General features: G+C 42.6%; 1 protein-coding gene across 5 annotated transcripts in view; it reads right to left on the minus strand.

Moving 5' to 3' along the window:
* Cacna2d3 (calcium voltage-gated channel auxiliary subunit alpha2delta 3) overlaps positions 1–19,579 on the minus strand; it is an 823,841-nt gene that overhangs the window by 16,798 nt on the left and 787,464 nt on the right.

A 19,579-nucleotide genomic window follows, 5' to 3' on the forward strand; every position in this document is an offset into this window, starting at 1 on the left:
TGGCCAAGAGGCAGAGATGGGTCAAAAATGGATATAATGAATGAGACCGTCATTGGGGAGAGGGAAGCAATTGATGTGTCCATTACTGGATATGAAATAACACAGTTGGCCTCTTCCCTCTACAGCAGATGGAGCTGGAGCTGGAAAGGAAGGAGGATACAATCTCCAGACAGCCTCATCGAGTGTGAGACAGGCACACCACCTTCTGAGGGGACCTTTGCTGATCACACATGAAAATGGACTCTGAGGCTTCCAAAATGCTCACCCCAGCAAAGGAGAAGAGGAAGTTGGAGATAAGATAGCCAGAGATAGCAAGATCACACAGTCAGGAACTGGGGGAGCTTGCTTTCCACTACATAGATACAGACCTGGGCTCCGAGGAACAACTGTGTGAGATAAAATCCTATGTGTTTCAAGCCTAGACGGCAGTCTTTGCCCTTTGTAGATTTCAATCCTCTACAGATAATCTTTGATACTTGCTTTGCCTTTATCTGGGTCACAAAGGGCTTGGGAGAGGGTTCAGTGGAGAAAGTGCTTGCCAAGCAAGCATGAAGACCAGTGTTCAGGTCCCCAGGACCTTTGGTAAGCTGAAAAACATGGCTGCCACATGTAATTCTAGCACGAGGGAGACAGAAACATGATCTTAGGAGCAGGCTGGTTAGAGAGAGTAGCTAGAAATGGGGGTGGGGGTCTCAGTAAAGAAAAAATAGAGAGTCATTGAAGACACCTCCCAACATCAACTTCAGTCCTCCACAGCATACACACACACACACACACACACACACACACACACACACATGAATATACATATGTACCCACATGCATGCAAACAATCATATACATGCAACATACATACATATGCCAATAAAAAGTTGGGAAAAGCAGAAGTGACTGTCACAGATGCTCTTTGGGTTTGGCCTTGATCTTGGTCCATTGTGCATACATCCTCTAGTTAGGCTGGCTCGGCACTCAGTCCTAATCTCCATCATCAGAACATACCAGAAGGCCTAATTCTCACCTACAGTAGAAAATGTTAGAAGGTGATTGACCCCGTGCCTAGATGTGTGTCTCTCATGTTTAGCTTCCTTTCATTTGAAGCAACCATCTTAACGATTTGCAGCTTCTGGGCAGAAAGTCTGTGAGGGTAGTGAACTTGTTTGCCTTGCTCCTATGCTCCCGTCTAATGCCGATGGCTCTGAGGTTTGCAACCTTCATTCTTCCATTTAGTTCCTAGTCAGTTCCCAGTCATTCAGTGTTCCTGCCTCCATGAAGCTCTCCTCCCAGCAGGAAGGCTGGCCTCAGTCTCCTATGCTGTGGGTTGGGAACTGGCATCACTAGCATAAAGCCATCCTATAGCTGTGCGCACCAATGCTCGCAGCAATGTTTTCTTCTGTGCTCCTGAACTGGAAATGGGTTATAAGAATGTCCCGAAGATGAAGGTTTAGGACTTTTTTTTAAAATGCCCTTTGGTAACCCAACAGCACACTTGCACAAGCACAGCTAAGGGTGTCTTCAACAAGAGGCTCCGGGGATTTGTAAGTTTGGGAGGTGCAGACACACACAGGAGGAAGCCCTGAACCAGGGATGCCCTGGTCACCATCCTGCTCCCCAAAGGACCTCTTCACATGCTTTCTTCTGCGAGACAGTGGGAAAGGTCACAATAGTGTAATTCCATGAAAACCCCAGGAAGTGACCTCCCTCTCTCCTTCCCTCCTCCTTTTCTTTTTGAATAGGCGGGCAGGTAGATAAGTGTTTTGTGTTATTTAGCCATATTGTCTCCTGGACTTCAGAGAGCACGGGGCTGCTGCCTTCTAACAATGAACAAGGGAACGTGTGGGCAAACAGGAGAAAGACAAAGTATCTTAAGCTTCAGAACAAATGAATTTTACAGACAACAGGTATTGGTCCTCTAGACCCGTTTATTGTTCTTAAGATTCTCCCCGATCTTAAGCCTTTTTGCCTCAAACTGACTTCTGAGAAACAAACAGATCCCTGCTTGCCTGATGTCCATACGAGCTCTGCTTTGATTTCCACTTGCTCTCTTCCTTTTTGTAGGTACACACATTCCTCCCTTTGTTCAGGAACTCACCCTTCCTCAAGGCAGCTACCATGTTGTGATAAGCCCACCATGCCCAAGCCGGCCACCTGGGCAGAGCAAATGGATACAGTTCCTCTTCCTGAAGAAAACTATGGATTCAGTGATGGGCATTGCGCCTTCCTGATTTCACTCAGACTGAAACACAAATGATCTAGCAGCATGCCTGTATACTAGATTAGGAAAGCATGTCTCAGGAGCTACTAGCTGCTCCCTGGTGCCCAGTGTTGGAAATACCTGGAGAGAACTTGAGTCTTGGTCCTGACCTCTGGAAAATTAGGGTAAGCCTTACCTGAAGCCAAGTCTCAATGTCTCCTTTCACTTGGCTCGCTTGAGTTGAACCTTCTGACATCGTGAACGAAAGGCTATTAAGCAGTCTGCTTGTTAAATTCCACATGAAGGCTATCACCCGGCTGATCATTTTGTGGTCAAGAAAAGTTTGTTCTTAAGGAGCTGAGTCTTAGAAACCATAAGCCTGACTTTTAACAGATCTACATGGGACAGCCTGAGACCCAGACTGGCATAGGGCTGGCTCCTCTGTTCCATTTCCCTAGTATGGGGGATGGGTTCCATTTTCACAGTTAGGTACTGAGATTAAATGGCACCAGTAGTTTCTGTTGTTACAGGTATTTCTCTTAAAATGCATACAACTGGCATATGACTGCATTGAATTTTTGGCTGGCTGATAGGGAAAAGCACATAAAAATTCCTGAACAAAGCTTTGACTGCAGGGTTCGAGAGGATTTATTATACTGTAGACAAAAGCGCGTCAGTAACGGGTGTCACAGTGCCTCCCAGTCATCCTCCAAGGATTTGCTGGGATTGGTGGTGCTGACCCGGACCATGAAAGCAACTTGGGCAGGAAGTTCTTTGGCACAGTCAGCCCGAGGCAGGTGGCAGGGAATATGTGTGTGTGTGTGTGTGTGTGTGTGTGTGTGTGTGTGTGTGTGTGTGCACTTATGCTTGAAATACTGGGGAAGGGGGCAATATCCCATAAATAAAAAAGTCAGGGAGGTCCAGAGTCCCTTCAATGGAAGAAACTGAATTATAAAAGGACTGAGAAGAAAAGGTATTTTTAAAACTTGGCTATTATTTGAGCTTTTCAAAGTTTGTTCTCTCTGTCTTTTTTCTCCTAGGGTTGTCAGTAAATCATGTTAATTATGACATGAATCATTTTCTTTTAATCCCTTAAGAAGAGTCAGGAATTCGTTAAATACTTTCCTTGGAACTATTAGTGTCTTTTCTTATAAATAATGACAGTAATAGGCAGCATTTATGGAGTGTTTACCTAGTGCCAAGTGTTTTTAAGAGCAATTCCCTCCTCACCTTCATACACACACACACACACACACACACACACACACACACACACACACACACATGCACACACAGCTACTACCTGTGTGATTCATAGATGAGGATATGCATCTACAGAAGGGAATATGAATGACATCCGAAGATTTCACAAAGAACATAGTACCAACCATCAGCACTCCCCAAAGCTGGTCTGCTGGACGCCAAGCCACAGGTCTATCACTAATGTGGCCACACCCCCATCGCTATTCCATTCCACCCCCTGCTCACCAAGCCCTTTTACTGTGCTGGCCCTTTGGGATGACATTTGACCTAAACGAGTCCATTGTGAGATAAGGCAGGCATGCAGGTTTCCTACCCAAGGGAAGCTACTTTCAAAAAAATGTTTTTGTCACCAAGCAGGAATCAGAAGTTGCTCGCTCTACCACCAAGCTTTCCTGCCACAGCCTGAACATGGCTGATATATGGTCATATTGGGAGTGTTGGTGTGAGCCCTGCTCCCAGCACACATTTCACAAGCCCAGTGAACATGGATTCAACATTTATACACAGATTATCCAGTTTGGAGTAGACTTCACCAATAAGACTAATGATACTTAGTAGTTACAAAAGAGGTATCCTTGGCATAGTCAATGGTTATCAGGGCTATGGTGTAGGCTCAGACTGTCAGACTGCAGAGAGTCCCCTTCTGGTAATGTGACAATTCTGGAATGACAGAAACTGACTGGAATCTCTCTGCCCTGTTGAGAGAGCAATAACAGTTTCAACCTACTCTCTAGCCTGCCACCAGATTCTACAGGCTCTGTATGGATTAAATGTATATACTTCAATAGGAAAGTATAGGGGGTGGTTCTCATGTTAAGGTCCTGTTCCCCAATCGGTTATTAATCTGTCAGTAAAGAAAGCCATGGGCCAATTGTTGAGCGGAAGGTACGGGCAGAGCTTCCAGGTCTCGGGAGGAAAAGGAGACTCAAAGAAGGAGAGGAGGAGTTGTTGCCATGCTTTGGAGAGAGGAGAAGCCAGCAACCATGTCAGGTCTCTGGAAGAGCTGGGGCCCGTGGCCACTACCACAGGCTGGTGGTCAGGGATATTTGGCAGAGGCTAGGGGGAACTAGCCACTGAAGTTTAGGGCAGGTGGGAGGAGTGGAGATAAAAATATTATTAAGGGCTCACTTTTCTAGGCAGGAGATAGTAGTGCCCAGCAATTGTGTCCTAAGGCAAGTTGAAAAGGAACAAACTGTGTGTATGTCTCTTGTCCAAGATTCAAGCGAATCTGGGTGGGGGCTGGTAGCTCAGTCACTTCCTGGAACAAAGGCAGGTAAAGGGCAAAACTACTGCAAAGTCCCAGACAGAACTACCAGGACATCTAACTAATGCCCAGATGTAGAAATAATTCACTTGGGGATGGGGAAGGGTATGGTGTAGAAATCCCCTTATAAGTGAATAAGGAGAATCAAACTCTGACATCAGTGATTGCTTTTGGAGAGACTAGCCATCAAGCATGACATACAGAAGGCATTATATCCCTGAATACTGTGCTAAGGACCACAAAACCAGTTGGATATGGAAAAAAATTAGTTTGCATACAAAAGGGGTTAGAATTGCGGCAGCATGAAGTCTATGGCACCATCTTATGCACGGGAAATGAGATATTTGTCCACAGTTATTGAGGCAGTAAGTGGGGACAGGCTTTGAACCCAGGTCATCTGATGCAGAACCTGAGAGAAGGCCTATCTGTCTCTTTGTTCTAAGTGGTAATATAAGAATATGATATTTACTTTGTTTCTGTACATTTCTTTCTGCTGTGTGTGTGTGTGTGTGTGTGTGTGTGTGTGTGTGTGTGTGTGTGTGTGTGTGTGTGGTGGGGGAGGTGTAATGCACAAAACCCAGAAAGTTAAAAGAATTACATGTTCTCTGTCCTATATGAATCCTAACTTTAGTGTTTGTATATATGTAAATAAGGCAGTGTGATAGTGGGTACACATAATTAAACTATTGGGAGACCAGGAGAAGAGAACCAGAAGTACTGGGGGAGCAGGAAAGAGGGCAAAAGGACACCCATGATGTCAAAGAATGAAAGTATAAGCAAAGATAAAGAGAAGAGAAGGGAAAGGAATGTTTGCACTCTAATAAAAAGATTTTAGAAAAAAAGACCAACTGTGGTTGTTTGAATATGCTTGGCCCAGCTGGTGGCACTGTTAGGAGGGATTGCCTTGTTAGGGTAGGCATGCCCTTGTTGGAAGAAGTTTATCACAGTGGGGGATGGGCAGTGAGACCCTCCTCCTAGCCACCCGGGAGATAGTCTTCTCTTGTTTGCCTTTGGAACAAGATGTAGAACTCTCAGCTCCTCCAGCGCCATGCCTGCCTGGATGCTGCCATGCTCCTGCCTTGACGAAAATGGACTGAACCTCTGAACCTGCAAGCCAGTCCCAGTGAAATGTTGTCCTTTATAAGAGTTGCATTGGTCATGGTGCTTCTTCACAGCAGTGGGAACCCTAACTAAGATACCAACAAGGTGGACAACTTAAGTAGAAGAGGGATGCAAATGTGACCAGAATGGACCCTGTCAAGAGCAGTAAACAGTAGCAGTCATCCAGAAAGGAAACTGACATAAAATTCCTTTCGATGAAGTTTATTGAAATAAGACAGCTGGAAGATCATGATTTGGCCCTGGGGTGAAAAGGGCAATCCAGAAACAATCCTCAACTCTCAAAGTTCTCAGATGCTTAGAGCTCCTGAAGTGATTGAGGCCCTAGAGCTGATCTACTTCCTAAACAGAGCCAGAAAAGAGATAGACACCTTAATTTCTAATGACCTTATAGTCCTGCTTCCTTCTTCCTGTGGCCATCAGGGAATCCCTGTAATGCTCCTCTGTCCCCAGCGAGTTCACTCATGTGGTACCCCCACCCACCCACTTCCCTTCCAAAGGTACATTATTACTAGTGAGGGACCAGTGTGCTTGTAAGGTGCCTGGTGTGTCTTTCGAGGCATGAAGTATGTCTAGAAACTGATGCCTTCATCCAGTCTTGGTTTGCAAAGAGTTTTCTGGTCAAAGTCAAAAGAGTTCCTCAAGACAGTGGGTGTGGAGGTTGCCTGAAGGAGCAAAAATTCAACATCTGCCTCAAAGTAAAGTGAATTCCTGTAGGGAATGTTTGTACATACTTAAGACCCCAAGGTTTGAGAGCCTGGGACAAGAAGATTGTGAGTTTAAGACCAGCCTGAGCTACATTGCAGGACTATGTCTCAAAAAAAAATTTTTTTTTAATGAGGATACAGAATGTCCCTTATAAAAGTGGTTTGTGCCTACGTGAAATTGCTTCTCTATTCAGTGTGCTGCATTTGAAGTAGCATTGCGGCTTTGATCCTCTGGGCTCCTTTAACACATCAGATGGGTTTTAATACCCATAGGGATATATCAACTCTTTCCAAGTTAAACAAATGGGGGCAAGCGGGAGAGGTAGTAAACACACATCTATAGGGTTCTGGCGACTCACTAAGCCACTTCAGGTGCAGTTCTGGGCAGAGTAGGGGAGGGAACACAGACTGCTCTTTGAGGGAGGGATGGCGGGGGTCATGGCACACGCCACCACCCGGATGCAGACAATGCACCGCAGAAAAGCAAGTTGCAAACCTCAGTTGTGTGGAGACAGCTCTGTGCCCTCCATACCACATGCAAATAAACATTCTAAAAATATTCCCTGGCTCTGCTGGTCTCCTACCCTCCGGCATGGAAGAGGAAAGCCGCCCTGTGTTGCGAGCCCAGCCAAATGCACATGTGTTCCCACCCTGCTTTCCCACCCGTTAAGCAACTTACAAATGGGAAACTGTTCACAAGACTAATTCCTATCAGGTACAGACCTGCCCCCATCATTACAGACAGACATGAACCCCTTTTATTTTGCACAGTGGACTCGGGAGAGAAAACAGTAATTTCCATCATTTCCTGTATTAAACCCTCTCCAAACATAACTTATCAAAGAGCGAGCATAGGCAGCAACACCTACAGAACAATGTCCACACTATCCCGCTTCTCAAGGTTGTAATCACCTGGAAATTAGGGTGCTCCTTTATCCTTTGAGCATCTAAGAAAAGGAATCAGTGATGCTTCTGTGCTAGAGACGAGCATCATTGAACTGAGTTGGCTGGGGAAAAGTCCACCAGAGTGGTTTGGACTTTTATTTTTATTTTTATTTTTGAGGTAGGGTCTCACACTGTACCACAGGCTGGACTGAAACTCACTATGTAACCCAGGCTGGGCTTTGGACTCACAGCAATCTGCGTGTGTCTGCCTCCCAACTTCTGGGTTTGCAGGTGAGATCTACTCATGTACCTAGCCTTTAATCTTATTTTATTACACCTTTTGACTAGATCTTTCTCTCTCTTAGAGCCATATTTTCAACATTAAAACTCCCAAGACAAGCATTTGCCCCTCTTCTCCTTTGTGAATCCTGAAAGCCAAGGCATTTTTAGCAATCGTGAACATACAGCTCTAATTACTCTGGTCATTGTAAGAGCAAGCACTGACTTATTCCAGCTTGGACAGATTCTGGTAGTAAAAAGAAAAGCAGGCTTATATTAAGGAGCAAAGACTTGATATATGGCAAATTGTTAAAAGAAAAAAAAGGAAGCAAACAAACAAAGAATTGGATTTGATGGTTTTCATCTTTTGTGATAGAAGGACCCCAATTTTAGGATCTTGAACTTGCTGCCATCTAATAGCTGAGATGCAGAAGGGGAGGAACAAGAAGACACGGGGAGTGGGGCCGCCATTCTCCCATTGCTACTTGTGTGTAGCAGGAGAAAATTCAGAGGCAAGAATTCCCTTGGCTCTCCAATCCCAAGTCATGGGAAACAGCGAAGGACAATACGAGGGAAGAAAGGTGCAGTGTCCTGAGATGGCTAATGCTGTCCACCTGAAAACAGAATCTTAGGGGATAGATCTCGTTTTTGACCTGGTTCACTCAGGTGGGAGGACCCACACTAACTGTAGGGAGCACCATCCCATGGGCTGGAACACCGGACTACAAAACAGAAAACCCAAACTGAACAACAATGTCTACCTCTCCCTGCTTCCTAGTTCTGGATATGGTGTGACCAGATACCCCACACTCCTGCTGCCATGGCTCCCCCTTCACACTCTGAGTCCAAATCAACTGTTCCTTCCCTAAGTGTCTTTGATTAGGTATTTTGTCACACTGATGAGAAAAGTCAGAAATTCAGTCCCTGTCACCATGAAAGGACCACCAATGTCATTCTTCATGCGGATTAGAAAGCTAATTTATTTTTAAAATTAAGGTCAGTCCATTTGAGAGGGCCACTGATCTTGATGGGCAATCAAATCACATGGAGTTGCTACTTTTAAATAAAATTGGGGACAGTTCTTTGGCAAGGCTCTTTAGAGCAAAAGATACAAAATATTGCAACCAATTAGTATAGGCTTCCAAATTAAGTGGTTAAAAACTGTTACATTTTAACACCTACAAATTACATTATCCACGACACCAGGATTATTCATGACACCAGGGTTCTCCCACTGACAAAGTCTGCATCCAATTTGGATAATGAAGTATTTGGACATTACTGGCTATGTGTAGTTTCAATTTCAGACTTCTAATTTTTCCTAAACTGAGAGCTGTCAAGTAGACTCAGGAAAGGGAAAGAAACCAAGAGCTACTTTATCTAGTGAGGTATCGTTACAGCAAAGTTCCCGCCATCTCCTCTTTCTGACTAAAATGGAGCTTGACTCTATGCTGGGAACTGGGGAAGAGGAGCCTGCCAGGAGTCCTGTGGTTTCCCTGCATCCCTGTCAACACAGAGCCTGGGGATAGACTGTGCTCTGTTAAAAAAATCTCTCCAATTTACAAAGCATGCGCTCTTTGCTAAACACTGTGTTAAGTATGAGGGCAACATATTTTTAAAGTGTGTGGTGGGGGATATATCTGGTGGGGTGCATGTGTGTGCAGTGGAGGATAGATAACCTTGGGTCATCCCTGGAAATCTTATTTAACTCCTTTGAGACAGGGCTCTTCATCGACCTGGTATTCATGAACTTAGATAGGCTGCCTGGCCAGCAAGGCCCAGGGATCTCTTGTCTCTGCCACCCCAGTGTTGGCATTATTATTATGTGTGCTTTAGCATATCCTGCTAGCCTCCTCTTCATCCTCCTCCTCCTTTTTATTGTGGGTCACTGGGATAAAATGTTGGGTCTTCTACTTACAAGGCAAGTGGTTTACATATCAGCCTCATACATCTTAAAAACAAACAACAATCATTGCCTGTGCCGAGGTGAGCAAACAGAACATTTAAATAACTGGTTCAGGTCTTCGCGCTGTTAATTTTGTGTGTGGTTTTAGGGAAATGTCCAGCTCTCCTTTTTGCAATGTGTCCACTTTACAGGTGACCCGTAGAAGGCACACTTGGAAGGGCTCCCTGCAAACTCTGCAGGGAAAGGCAGAACACACAGGGTAAACTGCCCACTCAGTTTGAGACCTCAACAGGAAACCGGAGTCCTAAGAACCCAGCGTCTCTGAACTAAGGTCCTCTGAGCTGTAGCCCATGGAACATGTCAACAGGGCTTCTAGACCAATTACTTTCCTCCAGTTTAGGGATAAACGGAAGGCGCACGGGGAGGGGTGATGAGAGAGGAGAGGAGAGCCAGGCTTTGGGAGCTCTCAGGAAGATGAGCAAATCTGTGCACAGATCTCGGACTGAAAAGGACGGCAGTGGAATTTTTATGAAAAGCGATGAGTGGTGGTAGCAAGAGAAAATCACAGGCTAAAAAAACGAAAAGAAAAAAGCCCACTATACCTTAGGAATTAGCTTACCAGTGTTGAAACCGAACAAGGCATCCAAGCCTCTAAATGTGACATGTACTTAAGGTTTTATTTCTGATTAATTACTTTCAGCAGGATCCAGGCATTACACTTTACAGTTGGGTCTTCTTCCAGGGAGAGCTCTATGGATCTGATCATTTCCTTAGCCAAGGGGGTAGGGTTATCAAGAAGCAAGGAAATGTTCTGGAAAAATCATAAAACTTCACACTCTTTTTAGACATTCACTTCTGCGAACTTGTTGACAGTAACAAATGCCCAGAAAATATGGGCTGAGTTGTTTTCGATTGCTGTTTGAGTAACAGATTAATTTAATAATCAGTGGGATATTGAATGACGAAAATTATTGCTTACAGCATCCAAACCACCAACCCTAATGACATTCTTATGTAAATTCTTATTTTCTTCCAGGCTCCTGCATTCTTAATAAACCCTATATTTTTGTAAATCCTTTTTTTAAAAAAAATATTGCATACTGTCTCTCTGTGCTACAATATATAATATATCTGTCTGTGTTAAAGGCAGATAAATGTCCACTTTTGGAGTTGCCAATTTGAAGGTTTCTATTTACAGAAAATGAGTCAGTCCTGGATAGACGTTCTGTGATGGACCATCTTGGGATGCAGGAAATTACACACAGAAATGGAGTTCAGAGCAGCTCTTTCCCTGAAGAACAAAACCAAACTCACACTGGCTACAACCACCTGTCATGGCTCCCTGGCCCTAGCAAACAGGTCAAGTCCCGGGTCATCTGATCCCCTTTAAAGGATGGGAGATTGTTAATGACACACCGGGAGCAAACCAGCAGCTCAGGCCTGTTCCCATGAGAGGCCCAAGATTCTCTGGGACTGCGGCTCTATAGCTGGCCGTCGCTTGTGGAAGAAGGTAATCACTGCCTTGTGACCAGTTGGTGATGGATGGTGTTCTCCATGTTCCATTGCGGAAGGCAAGATGTTTTTCTATGAAAAAGATCTCAGCGCATAATTTCTGAAATACTATAATTTTAACCAAACTCAGTTTCCAGCTTACTTCTGGCCAAGTGCGACAGTTGTGTTATTTTTGAATGGAATTGCTCCTGACCTGACCTTACCTGTAAAGTTGATTAAGATCTAGTAATAATCCTTTATCTGAAAATAGATTCACTTCAGGTGCAATGTGGAAATTTTCTCTACTGACTACACATAAAGAACATCATTGGGCAGACACAGCTTTATTTCTTATTATGGACACTAGACTGAGCTATCTGTGGGCCATGAACAAAGGGTAGATGCCAAAAATTAAGTAACATGACTTTCTTCCTTAACAGCCTAAATTCCAAGAGTGGATGCTCACGTGGAGGGATAAACAATGTCTTTATAACTATTTCTGTAAAGATAATGGACATGCTCTAATAAGTCGCATTTATATAATGGAGCTAGAAAAGATGGGAAGGTATCTGCAGACAGGAGTAATGGAGCTCAAGTTGTCAACAGCATGCCTTCCCCAACTCTCTTCATGAAGCATCACACTACCATTCACACACACACACACACACACACACACACACACACATACACACACGCACACACGCGCCTGCACACACATACACACACAGCTCTTTTTTTTTTTCTTTTTTTCGGAGCTGGGGACCGAACCCAGACCTTGCGCTTGCTAGGCAAGTGCTCTACCACTGAGCTATATCCCCAACCCCACGCAGCTCTTTTATTAGATAGTGATTTCCTCTCCACCATAGCATCCCTACTTTTACACTCCTGGGTGTTAACCACTAACCACTCTTTAACCACTAACATCCAAACTACCTAGTAACTTGTCTGCAAAGCCCACAATCATGGATGCTTCCTTCATTCTTGCTTCTTCAGGTATAGTCCAGTGTATGGGGTCTAACAGACAGCCAACACGGTATATACTGAAGCCACAAACTAGCTTTAATTTTCTTCCTGCAGTTCATTTTCTCTTTGGAGCCAAGCCATTAAGAACGAACTTCAGGACCAGTAGTACACAAAGTTCCTTATCTTATTAACTCCTCCATCACCCCTCAGGTTACAGGTACAGAAACCATCAATGAAGACAGAAATCCAGACAGTGGTGGTCCCATGGGAAATGGAAATTAAGCCAAAATGGGATACATTGTGTGAGCTGCTGGGAATCTGGTGCTGCTCTCTGAGGTCTTAGCTTCCAACATTCTGATGAGTAGATTTGTACGGCAGAAATGAAGAGTAGTATACGACTGTTCTTAATAGAATGTTGACTGCATCCTCTAAGCCTATATGTGAAACCTTGGGACTCGCATATATTTCTCTGTGAGCCATGCTTCAATCAAAAGCTCGCTCTAAAACTGAAGGAGGAGCCTCGGCCCTTCTGTTGTTCTCCTGCGCATGTCAGCGCATCATCTCCTTAGTCCTCCAGCTCAACAGAGCTTCGGGATCTGAAACCAAGCAGAGAGGGCACCGCACGCAGAGTCAGCCTCACCTCTGTCCGTCCCATCCACCCACGAATTCCCCATGGCAACAGTCTAATCTCTGGAGCACAGCAGAATGTCATGGTCTTCCGTGTAGCCAAGTGGCAGGTGAGCATTTCTTTCTTCTGAGAACTTTAGGTAATTTTAATCAGCATTGTTGGCTTTTCGTTTTGAGGCATTAAGGGAAAATGCTGCTTTCCTCACCACACTCCTGCCCTGGATTTTCTTCTATTTTCTCAGGTATGATGACCATAAGAATTGTAACATATGATTGTCAAGACATACAGGTGACATCGAGGGGTTTGCAGCATTGCTGAATTAGTGTCCCTTTGGTCTATAAGATTCTTTATTGATAAATTAATAATATACACTTCTCCAGAACGCAAATTCATGGCTTGTCAATAACTCCTAAGACGAGCTATTACAATCTGACATGCAGTTCCTGTTTCTGTGGGGACGAGAGTGGTATTAGACTAGGGACAGGATTATTCATATTTTTTCCAGAGCATTTTTCAGGGTTCAAACTTAGTGAATGTGTGGTATGAAATATTTCGACCATTTGTGGCACTTAAAAAAATACCTTAGTCAGTAACTTAAGGAAAACAAATGTGTTTGCAGATCACCACCAGCCGACTGCCTTGCAGAGAGAGCTTAGCCTCTGCTCAAAAATAGGGTAGAGATGTAGCAGATAGACTTCCTCATTAATTTCACCGGGTGGAGGAGCAATGTAGCCCTCAGGTCCTAATCAACTTTTAAAGGACACCACCTACTGATATTGGGAAACAGGTTCTGACATATGACTCTAGGGATAGGGTACACACGTACGAAGATTGCAGAGCACTGTCCACACACAAAATGTGGTCATCTATTGAGTATTAGTTTGTCCTAGGCATAAATCTGTAACATAACTTTTCTAACTTTGTTCTTGGAGCAAGTCCATGAGAAGCTTGCTTTACTACACCACAAATTATCCCAGAAGGAGAAAGTCTTCCACAAGTTGAGTTTTCTTGCCTATTATAACAAAGGAATTAAGAAGGCAGGGATCATATCCTGAACATTGTACTTCCAAGGCCCCCTGTGCTAAACTCCTACACATTCTCATCACTTTCTTGTGCTGGCCCTAGAATGTCCCCAGTCAGAAGGAAAACCTGTGACATGACAGATTGGGCAAATATTAAAAGCATCCTGCCATGAACACTCGGACACGTAGGATGTCCTGAGAAAACAAAACATGCTGGACTACAAGAGAGCTTTTGGGAAGAGGGGAACCAAGCTGCATAGTTAAGTATAAGGAGCTGATAATCTGACCCACAGCAAGGCTCTGAGGGGGAGAAAGAGCAGTACTCATGAGACTTTCAGCTGAAAATGAGTTCTACTTAGGGAAAATATTTACCATAATTCTGTGGTGATGAAGTCCTTACATAGGAAGAGTTACATCACAATTATTCCCAGGCCGTCAATACTAATAAGAGACATGACAGGGGCCCAAGGGCACAGCTACCATAGGAACTTGAGCCCAGTGCTAGTGCCAAAGAACAATAGTTAATAGACAAGTTCAGAGTTTAAACAAATGTGACAGAATATACAAGTAAAGAATTTGCCATCCAAGAAAGCAGGCACAAGAACAAAGATGATCAGTAGATCTCCAAGGGATGCTTCTAGAACACTCTTAACAGGTCACTATTTAGCACAGAGAACCTAACAGAGACTGTACGGAACAAAGAGCTACTTTCGAAAGAAGCAAATTAATCTTTTACAAAGTCATGCATATTAAGGACATTTTAAGCAGCAGAGTTGAAAAGCAATCACAAACGATAAAGCAAATAAGCCAAAAGGATAAATTGATATTGAAAATCACCTCAATGAAACTTCAGAACAGGCTCGAGAAGGTATTCCGTGAAAACCATTGAAAAGGAGGAGGGGGTAAAGTACCTACCAAGTCCCAGAGCTGAGATACAGGAGTCAGTAGAAAACATCGGTACATAGAGACTGTGGCCTTGGCCCATGTGACAGTGTTCACGCTACATGCAGCAAGACTTTAAACAAAGCATGGGGGAATGTGTCACTCCTACACCATTCCTAACAACCAAAAATAAAAAATGACACCCCCCAAAAGCAACTGTGGTCAAAGAAACATGGTGGAAGAGGTGACCAGTGATGGGCTACATTAAATCAAATAGTAACCAGGTTAAAAATAGAGAATGTGGGAGGTGTATAGATGAGTCAGGAGATGAACCCAGTTAGAAGTCCCTTAAGATTTTGTTTGCTCATGAGCAAGGGAGAGGCACATCACAGAACAAGGGTAGCCACTGGAAGGATACAGAGTATGCCTATATACTCACAGGGGAAAAGGCCGTTACAGAAAATTTAAAAAAAAACATGTAAAATAATAAAAGTAAAACTAACAGCAAAGCTGGGAAAAGAGAAGTATCCAAAATGATGATAGGAAGAAACCCAAACTCATCAAAAAGCACAAAAGTAACATCCAAGAGTCAATCTCGCAGAGGATACAGGCAATGAAAATGTCAAGTCCAGCTGTGTCCGAGGTACAGAGCAAAATCCCAGTGTGAAAAGGACACGGGCGGAGCTGAGAAATAAAGGGACTGGGGACATGTGCTTAGGCAACACCCCCAGAATGAGCAGTTTCCCCGGTGTGGTAAGCAGAACGCAGCAGATGCTGAGGTGTGAGACGCTTTATGTATACATTTGACTTGAACATAGACTGCAGGAAAGGGATGGCTGCTCACGAAGCAATCCTGAGCAGAACGGGATTTCCATGGCAATACAATTCCGAGTGTAGATCTTAGGATGAACTGAATGATAGATAATAACCCCTAACCCTGGGAAGGGAGTACATGACATCTGTAATAAAAACATATATATAAAATGAGCAGGGGTTTGAAATGTGCTGATCACATTTGATCCAATAGGGAAATAGTGACCTTTGTACAAAACATCTTGCTTTCAAAGTGCATAAACAAATACTACAGTAATCAACATTGAACATATACCAAAAAAGAAAGAGAGAGAGAGAAAGAGAGAGAGAGAGAGAGAGAGAGAGAGAGAGAGAAAGAAAGAAAGAAAGAAAGAAAGAAAGAAAGAAAGAAAGAAAGACATTGTGTGGGCTACACCACCATTTAATTAGATATCAATAATAATCAAGAAGAGACTCAAAATCCATCTGGTATAAAAGTTCAGCCACCATTTTAATATGCGCAGATCCAAATGGCTTCAAGTTAGAAAACCTTTACAACCTAAAATTGAAAACCTGGACATTGCGTTGACCAAGATGCACTGGAATGGAGTGAGAGACGCAGAGCGCACAGAAAGGAGCTGAACACTAGATACAAGGTATTCAAGGATTGGAAACAGAGTAAACTCAAAACCAGAGCAAAGACAATGGGCACACCCCTGGCAGGCTGAAGAAGATGGGAGGGCAGAGAAGAAGAAAGAGGCAGAGACAGAGATGGCAGGGGACAGAGAGGGAATTTAAAAGGGAGCAGTGCATGGCATATTCATTTAAAAAGCCAGAAGAGAGAACTTTGAATACCTTTAACTTCACAAGTGATAAATACTTGAGATATACCCATCTTAATCTTACACAGTGTATCTCAAAACATCATGTGCTACCCTGGAAATAGGCATACTTTTAAATATACCAGGTAATTTTTTTATAGAAAGTAAAAGAGACAAAAATAACAAATAGGTTAACATTTTAAATCAGGCACCATTCATGAGTGAACTCAATAAACTTGGAAATGCGATAAAATATATAATATTAAAAGAAATCTAATCACCTAATCAATTCAAAAGTAAAGGGAATGAAAAGAAAATCATATGCACTTATGAAAATGACATAACAGAAACCAGGAATTTGAATGCTAACTTAAATATAATAAAATGAAAGGTTTGCAAAAGAAAGAGAAAAGGAAAATCCGGAGAGATGTGTCCACAAAAGAAGTGACCTATGTAGTTGTTACCCCACATATCCCATCAGCCACTGGAAGTCATGTGAATGTTTACCAAATTCATGAGAACCATATATTCATCTTGTAAGAAGTGTTACAAATAGCAAAGAAAAGGGGGAAATCCCTTAAGTAATTTTGTGCAAATAACTTAACAGTGAAGTCAAATGATAATACAGAAAAGAGAATTCCAGCCACTTTTATTCTTGATCACAGATGAATGTCGACTAAGTAAGTCGAATGAATGAACTTAGCAATGTGTTTGTGTCTGGGTGGTATTTTTGTTTTTTGTTTTTTTTTTTTTTGATAGTAAGTGGCAATGGCAGTTTTATTTGGAGAAATCAAGTATGATTTTCACTTTAAATGAGGTCTCTGTTATGAAAGGTACAGCACACCCACAATCACACACAGAACCACGTGCTTCTCAAAGCCTGGGATACTGTGTAAGAGATGCATCATCTGGTGAGGTTGTTACTCTGTGAATATCATCAAGTACAAGCAAACTAAGAGAGTTCACTGTCTCCAGGCAGTGTCATCGTATGGGCCCATGCTAACATAAGGTGTCTGTCATCAGTCAAGATGTCATTGTGGAGCACATGAGTATACACATGGGCAATGTCTGCAATACATATTTCTACCATGAAACATACATATTTCAAATGAAAGTATTAAATAAATCAGCTGAACAACATATGGATAAATTACCTTGATAATATAAATATGTTAAATATAACTCAGTATCTCTCCAGGTATCAAACAATAATGACAGCAACAGAAACTCTTGATGTTTTCCCTAAACTAGCAGGTACCAATCTATGATAAACCCACAGTAATTCTCAGCAGGGACAATGACAATGGCTATGCAAATGTATATATATGTATATATATGTATGTGTGTGTGTGTCTGTGTGTGTGTATGTGTGTATGTATATGAATGTGTGTGTTATATATGTTATATATTTAAATTATAAATATAAATATTTGCCACCTTCAAAGAAGATGGCTGATGGTAGGAAGGTGGAAAATGAGTTAGGGGAATGCTTGTTGCCAGAGAATACATTATATCTATGTATGAAACTGTCAAAGAATGTTTTTATGAGTAATATGAATTTAAACTTTGGAACACTTTGTATTCCTCAAAGGTATGGCATTCAGTAAGGACTATCAGAATGTTCTAGAGTTATTCTTTATAGCAGAGAATGTTCATGCCTATCATTTCTTTAAAAATAATTAAAACATGGGGTTTGAAAAAAATGGCTAACATGAACATTGTCAAGTGATTTACATTCTGTAAAAAGAAAATCTAATAAATATATTTAACATGATAGTTTCAAACATGGTTAATAGAAACTTCTATCCAATAGTTTCTAGTGGCACAGATCACAACACGATAGTTAAGTATGGAGATTAGACGCTTTTCCTAAAGTGTAACATATTCTATGCAGAACATCCAAGGAATCCATTGAAGAACTATTAGATCTAATGCATACAGGGCAATCTGTTGTCTATAAAATATTCAGTAAACAGAAACCAGTATTTCTGTTATATATTTCTATTACCCTCAAGTGTTAACATTAGTCATTAGAAAAGTCGTTCTAGATGTGTTCTTCTTACTAAAGCAAGAAAAACTACAAGTAAGCTCGGTATAAATCTGATATAATTTATGTCTACTTTAAGAGCCGTGGGGAAAGGCATATAAATAAGGAGATGTGTTTAATTTGATGATTGGGAGGCCAGATGTCATAAAAATTGTCATCGTCTTCAAACTGACTGCAGCTCGCAGCAATTTTATGAAAACCCCAGACTTCGTGGCAATTAACAAGCAGATTCTAAAGTTATTATGAGAAGCTAAAGAGCCAAGACTACCCAGGATACCTTGGAGGAAGAATAAAGAAAGGACACATGCTCTCCTAAGCATCTCCCAGCTATGGTAAGGGCCTGCACACTGACAACACACATGATCAGAAACAGCTCTGCAGATCAGTGACTGTCAGCATCATCACACATCGATAGGGAGTCAAAGGCTGTTCCCTGAAAGAGTGCAAGTTCATAGAATGGCTTCCCAATGGGTTTGAAGCTCCAGGTTCAGTCCCCAACTTCACACACATAACCACATATGCACAAAAACACACATGAATGCAGATTAAGGGATGTCGGGGATGCTGAGATGATCCAGTGGTTAAAGGTCCAGATGAAAAGCCCGCTAATGTAGGCTAGTCTCTAGAACCTACATAAAGGCAGACAGAGAGCAGCCACTCCACAAAGCTGCCCTCTGAACTTCACATGTGCCTGACCAGTGCAGGCGTACCCTACCACCCACACACGGAAAACAAAGTACACGTTTATACTTGTATAATATATGGTAAAGTGCCAACTCAGAAGTCCGTTTGTGCTGGGTAGCACAGACAAACTGCATAGGGCTAAAGTTCTAAATACAAACAGCACACTTGAGTGTGTTCAGAAGGAAAATGCAAATATCGCTGTGTTAGAAAAGGTGAAGACTTTCTTAGAAAGGTACACAGTGCGTAAGACAGAAACGGACAAAGCTGACTATATTACAATATAAACAAAAGAAAGCTTACATTCATCAAGCGTCATCCACCAATAGTGAAGAGATCAAAGAGCAGGATGGCGCATAGAAAGTGTCTGTAGTTATTAAGAGCATAGTCTTGGAAACACAGGATAGCTAAATCAACAAGAAAGGACCCAACTAGCCACATCCCAACAGGGACAGAGCCCCAAGTCTCTAAATGATCAGTGAAACTGTTTGTCATTAGAACTTAGATGCTCAACATCAGGCCACAGAGAAACCATGCCTTGCAGGTGGGATTCAGTTTTACACAGGGCTCTGTCCTCTCTAAACACCTTTAACTACCTCTGCTGAAGTTGCCAACTGTTAGCCGGGGAAACACAGTTA

The sequence above is a fragment of the Rattus norvegicus genome, chromosome 16 (genome assembly GCF_021556685.1).
Source record: "Rattus norvegicus strain SHRSP/BbbUtx chromosome 16, alternate assembly SHRSP_T2T, whole genome shotgun sequence".
NCBI lineage: Eukaryota > Metazoa > Chordata > Mammalia > Rodentia > Muridae > Rattus > Rattus norvegicus.